We start from the raw sequence: 9,584 nt of genomic DNA, 5'->3' as shown, positions 1-9,584 counted from the left end.
TTATCATCTTTATTGTCGCTTTTGAGTAAATAGGGTTCTTGGGAAGAACATATTTTAAAGCACACAATTTTTTGCAGCTTTTTTATTCTTTTTGTATCATTGGTAATAATTATTAAATAAAATTATGTATTTAGTATTATTATTAAATATTAAGTATTGCTTTTCAAAAAAAAATATTAAGTATTATTTATTTTTTTGAAAGAATTATTATAATTATTAGAAATTATTAATTAATAATATTATTAAATATTAATTCTTAATATTTTAAATTATTTATTATTATTATTATTGATCATTATTATTATTATGTTATAAAATAGGGAGAAACATGAGAGATTGAGAGATAATTAATGGGTGTATCTTTATTCCATATGATGGGGGTATATATACATGCAATATAATTAGGGTTCACTTGGATAACAATAAACCCTATATCTAGAATATTCTGGATGATACAAGAGGATAATGGGCATCCACCTTATATTTCATAACACTCCCTCTTGGATGTCCATTATTGAAGATTGTGCCTCGTTAAAACCTTAATAGGAAAAACCCTATGGGATAAAAACCTAATTAAGGAAAAAGAGTACAACATTCTTCGTAATACGCTCGAGATGCTGCCTCATTAAAAACCTTACCAGGAAAACCCAATGTGGGACAAAACCATGGTTAAGGGAAAAATAGTACAGCGAGTATTTTCTCCCCCTGATAAATACATAACTTGAGATCATCTAGTGCTGCAATGAGTCCAATTTGGCTAGGTGTCTTCTCATATGTAGTAGAATATCATTTCTTGCTCTTTGACCCTCGTGATTTGAATTTGCATCTTCAAGGCTTCACGTGAACTTATGAAGTGTGTTCATTTCACCATATATGGATTTATCTCTATATCATTCCAAACCTCTGTTTGAATAAAGTTACTTTAAAAGTTAAACTTATGCGGTTACACCTTCTTCTGGAGGTCGTGAATAATAAAAATTGATGATTATTATTTGATCAAACATTCCTTAATGGCAACACATGATATTATTAATGTTGCTATTCTCAATCTCATATGAATTAATATAACACATGTAATTATATACATTGATCATGGTTCTTCTAGACCATAATAAAACAGTCTCACCCATAAGTATTCCGTTGATATTCTTTAGAATTTTCATAAGTGACATGATAGTTCTCTTGCAAATACAAATAGTAATTCTCACTAAATCTCATATGCTCAAAATTCAGGTTGAGATGACAATGATGTAGTCACATAGGCTAAAATTTTGATAATAATTACAATATTCAAAATATAACTTTGTAGGGCTGGTTATATAAATACGTCATACATAAGTTCTTCGGGAACTCTTCTTTCGTGATTCATAACATGCTATAAAACCGACATCATCAATAATTTCATCACAACTGTAAGCCCATTGGAATATAAATATGTCTTTCTAATTTTCATCAAAGTTGTAAATATGACTTGCTATATATAAAATGAACATTTACATATACCACAAATATTATATAGAAACTAATGCATGCAATTTGAGATTTAAAAACATGATAACATATTAAACAAGAATTATAATGAGCAATGCGTCTAAACAACTTCTGACATATGCAATGAATAATCTGTTAACCTATGACTCACACATGCATATGAACATACTAGGACTCAAAATAATGCAAGACACTATACAGTGTGGATTTAAAAATCCAAATTTCATTGGACTTCTGATCCATGATAAATTTATGATGATTATCATTATGTCGTCATTAAAATGGACATATATTCTAGATCCCTTATTCACTAGTCCATTCTATCATGCATATGCATTATTTATCGGTTCCATCATATACCGATATCATCATATAATTCCTCAAGGTACAATTTTAATTTGCATGCTATTTTGACAATGATATCTGAATACATTTTTCATTGGTACCATCATAATTTGTCTTACATCATAGGTCATTTATTGTAATAATTCAGATATCTATACCATTTTTTGAAGTATTTATACACTATGATATTTATATGCTACTACACTATTAGAGTCAACTGCACTATCTTGCCATATATCAAATCTATTAGACATATCTTTATTTTGGAACCGATCATACAACCTGCACTTCAGGTGTAGTGATTCAAGTATAATTGGCAAGACTTTATCTCAATGTATACACATAATTAATATGACCAAAATGTATCTTCAACGCTATACAACATGAGTCATAACTGAATACAAATCAAATCATAAATGTGCAACATCTCTTGATAATATATAGTCAAAAGTTGGCATATAACTTTTCAAACTACCATTTTAGGGATCATAATTATTATTTTTTTTTAAAAAAAAAAAAAATTTCCAACTTTTACTAATCGTGCTTCTCCCCCTAAGTTGGTAAAATATCTCATTTATAGGGGCGTCTAATTCTATACCAACTTAGTAGACAAATTTTCATTAATAAAATTCACTTCATTAGGAGGATCCAATCAAAATTTATTTCTCAGAAGATTTGTATTAAACAAGTTCTATCTCTTCTAGAGAACAATTTCAATGAAGAATCATTTTTTCATTAACTTTACATTGCATGTGTATCTATTACCCTTTTCATAATATCTTTTGGAAAAACAATGTCAATGGGGAGACATGTGCTGTGCAGTTGTACGTTTTCCCTTCTTTTTCAATTTCTTATGTGCTGATATATAATAGCCCCAATCAAAAGAATTGTTATACAAGCATAAATCACTTGGTTGTAATTATACTAGGTGGTAATCTTCTAGATCTTTAAAGTCTTAAATAGTGTATTTGGTGAGCTTCTGGTCACCTAATAGTTGACAATAATATATAAGTATTTTGGTGAACTTCTGGTCACCCATTACTCTTTTATATAAGAAATCAAAACCTAATAACTCTTGAAATTTTCATCAATACAAATTATTATGAATCACAATTCAAATATAGCTCAATCTCAATGTTATGTCTTGTCATCCAATTCATTTCACATATCTAACAGTAAGAGAGCGTCAGCACATTATCAAATGAAACTTTAGGTTTCCATAACGGGTAATTATTAAACCCGCCGGATGGCCTAATTTAATTATCACATCCAACCACTTCTCTAAATGTAAACTCTAGTCAGTTTTCCAACACTGGTGATCACTTTATTAAACTTAATTTATGCATGGCCATGAATTTGATGTGATATTTGAACACCAACATGTGTTTCTTTTTATAATTGACAAGACAATCAACTAATATTGTATCCAATAATTTACTCATACTCTGCTGGAGTTTTGACTATAATTTTGATACATGTTAAACTTGTTGGACATTTTACACTCTTCTGTAGTGTTTTATATAATCATGGTACATATCAGTTTAACTAAACATAATCTCTTCTAAAGATCTATCACAATGTATCTCTTCTTCAAATTTGTTATTGTCAATAGAGGTTCCTTTCCTTTTTGAAAATACTTAATTATCATGTCCTTTTGGGACATCAATTTTAATTGGAGCATTTACAGCTAGTATTTGATAAATGACATTTACTTATATCCATCATCAAGATGCTATCATTTTAAAATATTTAATTAACATGTGGTCACTTTTATTAAATAAATCGTTAATATTTAAGTTAATGTTTATATGTACCAAACTGACCATCAATATAGTCATTATTTATGTGCAAGAATTACATAATATAATGGAATAAATACAATCTCCCCCTAATCCTTGCATATGGGGGTATAAAAATAGTCCAACAATCTTTAAATCACTTATTCCTTTTAATCCATAAAGTCTTTTAGCAATGCATGTATTAAGCAAAGGAAAATTATTCTTATAAAACTCTTACTTGTAATTTTTGCCCAATTATATTAATCTCTTATAAGTTTGGGCATAATAAATATATTTTTATTAAGTTAGTTGCTCACAATGTCATGTCTAATTTCTTAGACTCATAAACATTATTTCTCGGCTAAATATATGGTATATAATCACGTTTGCAACCCTTATTTAATGAATTATAATTAAGAAAACATCATGCAAACATGCTCGTTATCCTTTCAATCATATACAAATTCTCATTTACGTACATTAGTATTTTGAATGATGCATTATTTAAACAACAAAATATAGAAATTATTAAAATTTTCTAAGTCTTATACATATGTTCATATTGAGGGCTTTTTACCCTTCATAAATTAAGGAACTTTTGGTCAATATGTATGAGTATTTAATGTTAAATTATTCATCATTCCCATAATCCAACTTAATGTAAGCATATAATATCATGTATAATTGAACAATCACACATCACTCAATAATTTCAATGTTGAAAGTGGCAGTATGTTTCATAATAGGTTCCACTTAGAAGGTTACTGACAATATGACCATATACGGTACATACCAAGTTAATGTCAATTATAACGCATGTACATGAGATAGTTCGAAGTATTAAAAGAACAATATTTGAAACTTTAAGTCCTAGAAATGGAGAGATATATGTAATTATAGAGTATTAGATTACAAGTTACTAGTATGCCACTATATGTCTGGATCAAACATATTGTACATTTCTTATATATCTCATGTAATATTCATTATTATCATCACAAACTATTGTTCATCAATCAAATCCTTTCCCCACCTTATTAACAAAATAAAAATAATTTCTACATTGCAGGTGGTAAAACAAGAGATCATCTAGAAAATATGAATATAGTCGATTTAATCTATGACATCATGCATGTATTATCAATGTAGCAATCTCACTCATTAGAGTAATGAAAAACAATGCTAGCTATATCTTATCAAGGACCAAAACATACCCATGAATATTAGTTTAGGGAGATAGATCAACTTTATGATACTTCATGATCAATTGATCAACCTTAACTAGTCCTCTAGGACAATGAATAAACACATTAATAGGATTAAGATTATATCAGTCTTTAATCAATGTTCAACAAAAATTTATGGTCAACTAAAATTTATGGTCATCAGCAACAAAAAATTTTGATTTTATTTATTTATTTATTTATTTTGAATAATTATTGAAGATGTCTTGCATGAGCTTTGAATACGCAAAGTACATTACAAAACCTAAGGAAAAGTATTCGCTAAACGTAAATAACAAATCAGCAAAAGGAGCTAACTTACAAAAGATAAGTAGTGCTAAGTTGATAAGATAGCTAATTAAGTCAACGATTATCAAAACAAAAAAAAATCCTTAATTATCCATTATTAATAACCAAGTCTAAAATATCATTGTTTAATTCTTATAATTTCATTTACAACTTGCAATAATGCCGGCTTTCAAAGTACAAATTTGATTGAAAACAATTACATAATTGTAAATGCATGTAATTAATCACACACCCCTTTTAATCCGTGATCAAAAAAATTATAATAAATTAGTTTGGGATTTCAATAAAGCTGTAGAAGAATATTGATTGGAAGAAATGAATACAATCAATAATGCTTTATTTGTATCTATAGAATTATATATAGCTCATGATTTTATTTTTTTAAAAAAAAAAATATCTCATAGAGACTGATAACGATAACCAAGTCAAAAGTAGTTAGACTAAAACTATCTTCTCTTAATTATCACTTGTGATATATTCACTAATATTTATCTTGTATAACAACTCAACCTTGACATATCTCATTCTCCATATGATTTGAGGTCAATTAAGATACAAAAAGAATAAAAATACTATTGTTTCGGAAAAGTGTTGTGCATGACATTAATCAAAGTTTGGAAAATTCAAATATAAGTCTGACATAATATAACACATACAATCAATCACTATGTATCTATTTATTAAGAGTTTAATACTCATTTGAAACTTATAGCTCACAGTGTGATTAAGGTAAAATCATACAATATCAAAATAATGTAAGATATTACCAATACACATATACTTGTAATATAGGATTTGTCATATATAAAGATGCAATAATTTATCACAAAATATTTTCAAAATTATGGTAAAACTCAAATTTCAATCACAAAATCACCTGTACTAGGTATTACTGAAGAGCAAACAAATTTAATACAGAATTATAGTCCCTAACTAAAGAGTACTTTGAACCAATTAAAACCACCGAAACTGTATAATTGGATTACCTTGTTTGACGATAGGATCAAATGTATTTAATAATGAATATTCTCGCCGCTCATGGACTCCACATCTTCCAGCAACTCTGCGTGATGGAGCTTAAACTAATTTGATCATCCAAGAACTATAATTATTGTGACACAATTATTGAATGGATTGGAAGATATATGTTTTAACGTTCGAAACAATTATGTAGGTGGCTTAGAGCTTTAGTGTTGATAACGTGTTATAAAATAGGGAGAAACATGAGAGATTGAGAGAAAATTAATGGATGTATCTTTATTCCATATGATAGGGTATATATACATACAATATAATTAAGGTTTACTTGGATAACAATAAACCCTAGATCTAGAATATTCTGGATGATATAAAAAGATAATGGTGTAGACACCCAAAGGTGTCTCCCCAAAACCAAACCCAGTGATGAATACCTTTCATGTCATTTGATTATCGAACGAAGTGAAAGTGTGAAAGGACAGGTGTTGCGGTCAGTTTTTATTAAAAATTCTTTCTTTCTGTTTTCGAAAAACGACTCTATTTTATGAAAATAGCCAATCCAGTTTAGTTTGGTTCACGAAAAGGGTCCAATAATAGTGTAGTTGGATGGGGCTTGCAAAGAGATTTCCAACGATATATTATAAGCCCAATTCCGATGAATAATGAGGAAGTTATGGCCAAAATACTAAACTGGGCCCAATTTGATCTTTACATGCGGCCCGATGATCTAGGGGAGGGCCCAATGTTAATTATTATTCCTAAAGTTATTAGAATTAATTATATTCTTCTAGAATTCTCTAGAAGGTTCTCTTAAGTCCTAATAAAATTAGAATTAATAATTATATTTTGATAAGTTTTACTTGGAATAAAATATTATTTTATGAAAAATACAATTTTAGTTTCCATACGGACTTTACAAGTCAATTTTGATTGATAAGTGGACTCCGTGTTTGAAAGCGCGTAGGAATCCAGGTTGTCGCCAAACGACGGGCCTGTCGCTATGCGACAAGCCTTGTCGTCACGCGACAGATCTTGTCGCCAAGCGACAAGTTTGGTTTTGCAGCGACAGTGTGGAGTTTTATTCCTTATCAAATTATACCTATTTCCAGACTATTTTTTTATAAATAGGGTCCTGAACCTCCGTTTTTAATCAATCATCTACAATCCACAATTCTCATCTACAATCAACAATCAATCTATTCTCTAAATTCTCTCTAGCTTTTCACAAACACAATTCCGCATACACGAGATCTAGAAACACCTAGCCAAGTTCGAAATTGTCTTCATCCTAGACGTGAAAGGTTATAATTTCTGAGGGTTTGGTCCCAAATCTCTATTTCAATTATTTGATTTAATTGTTTGATTTTATACTTTTCCTTGAAGTTATTAACGCGTGTATTTTGTTATTAGAAAGAGGTACGAGGCATCAAAGTATGTAATCTTATTGCTCTATTCTTGTAGAAAGCATGTTTATTATTTATCAATTCCTAATATCATGTTAGGATGTTATTATTGCTTTCTAGTATCATGTTTAGGGTGCCTTTTACTCTTTTCTAATATCATGTTAGTATCATGTTAGGGCTAAAGCTTTGATTTTTATGCTAGTGACATGCTAGGATTTGTTATTAATCTTGTTAGTATCATGCCTAGGATCTTGCTATTATATTTAAGCTTTATTATTAACATGGTTATAATTATTATGATAATTATTATGTTGCTTGATGCTTATTTATTGTTATTGCTTGATCACGCCTTTTATGCATGTTTAAAGGGAATTTGTACTTGTAATCACGCTTAATAAGATAATTAATAATCTTGTTTAAGGCTAATATGATTATAATTCAAGTGATATCCAATAATAGTTTTATTTGTGCATTAAATTCAACCAACATAGATGAACAAGTTTAGGGTTAATCTAATTTTTGTATGTTAGTCAGAAAGCGCACATGAATACGAGTAGAATAAAGTAGAGGCCTATTTTATAGGGCGAGTTCTTTCTTTTGTAGATAGGATTCGTACCTTCATCCCCGAACCCTATTTGGTTCAAGACCTTTTGGAGTTGACGATCTTATGGATCGTTAAGGGGTGTAACCTTCACCCTGTAAACTGTTTACAAGTTCCTAAAACTTGTTGGCGACTCTTTTGCTCTAGCTTCCTTCCCTTTGGACGCCACTGTACTTAAGTGTATGATCGCAGTGGGGCTCAAGTGTGGGATGGCTTGAAATATTCCCTATAGTTTTTGGCGACTCCATTGGGGAGGATTTCTATTTTAATTCCTAAAATTTATTTTGGCAATAATTTAGAATGAGCGGATGAGACTCGAAAAGTTCTAAGTATTTCATGTGCGTAATTTTGATTAGCATTATTGTCATATGCATAAAAAAGGTCCTCATTGGATAGACCATCTGAAATGAGTCAAAAACATAAGACTTTTACATGTAGGAAACTTGAGAAATATCTTTCACAATTAGAATTGAAATAATACTGCGAAATCTGGAAAATTCTAAGAACGTAGATACCTGCTGAGGCATGTAGGAATTAGCGTCTAGAAAACATGGCTTGTCACCTGTAAAGTGCTTCTGTCGCCTGGCGACAGTTCTGTCGCTTAGCGACAGGGGTACTTTTGCGGCGACAGTCCCTGTAGTCTGGCGCCAAGTTCTTCCAATACCGAGCCAGAACTCTGCCTTCTTGTTTTGACCATTTCTAGCACTGTTGGCTCGATTCTACTTCCTGATTGAGTTTTTCTCTCTTTTCTGAAACCCATATGTGTTTTACATATGGACATAACCTTCTGGGGGTTCACGCTCCATCTACCCAATCGAACGCTCCTGGCAACGACGGGTACATCCGAGTTTGTGAATCCACCAAACCGTGGAAGCAAGTTTTTAACTTGCGGGGTCCCATCCATACGCGCAACCCTTCCAAAGGTAAGGCTTCCGCGCAATGCATCCGGACTCATAACCATGGACCCTCTTTGACTAGCCCATATCCTTGAACTTTAGAGAACTAGAGCCATGGTTAGGTTGCAAACTCATTGCATCATATTGTGACTATTTGAAATATTTGTGCATTCTTTGCTTGTGCATACTCTATATGTGCTAACCGTTTGTTTGACTTGTGTTTAAGTCTAAATAAACTAATTAATGACTAAAAAGGACTTTGTCTAACTAATTAATTAATTAATTTGACTAATTAAAGACTAATAAAGTAATCAATCTGACTTAGTACGACTGTAGGCATGTCCCCTTAGACTAAACTTACTGGAAACAGTCCCAGATTAATGTTCCAGTAATGGCGCAGAAGTTTGGGCTGTGGCGCCGCAGTTTACTGTTTGTTGCCTGGCGACAAATTTGTCGTTTGGTGACAAGCTTCAAATTGTGGCGACAGTTCTGTTGTTCCGGCGACAGTCCAGATTCTTACTCGAGTCATCACGACGAGTCTAATTAAACAGTTTGCTAAT

The sequence above is a fragment of the Chenopodium album genome, chromosome 11 (assembly GCF_948465745.1).
Source record: "Chenopodium album chromosome 11, dcCheAlbu1.1, whole genome shotgun sequence".
Taxonomy (NCBI): Eukaryota; Viridiplantae; Streptophyta; class Magnoliopsida; order Caryophyllales; family Amaranthaceae; genus Chenopodium; species Chenopodium album.
Note: the sequence above shows the minus strand (reverse complement) of the source record.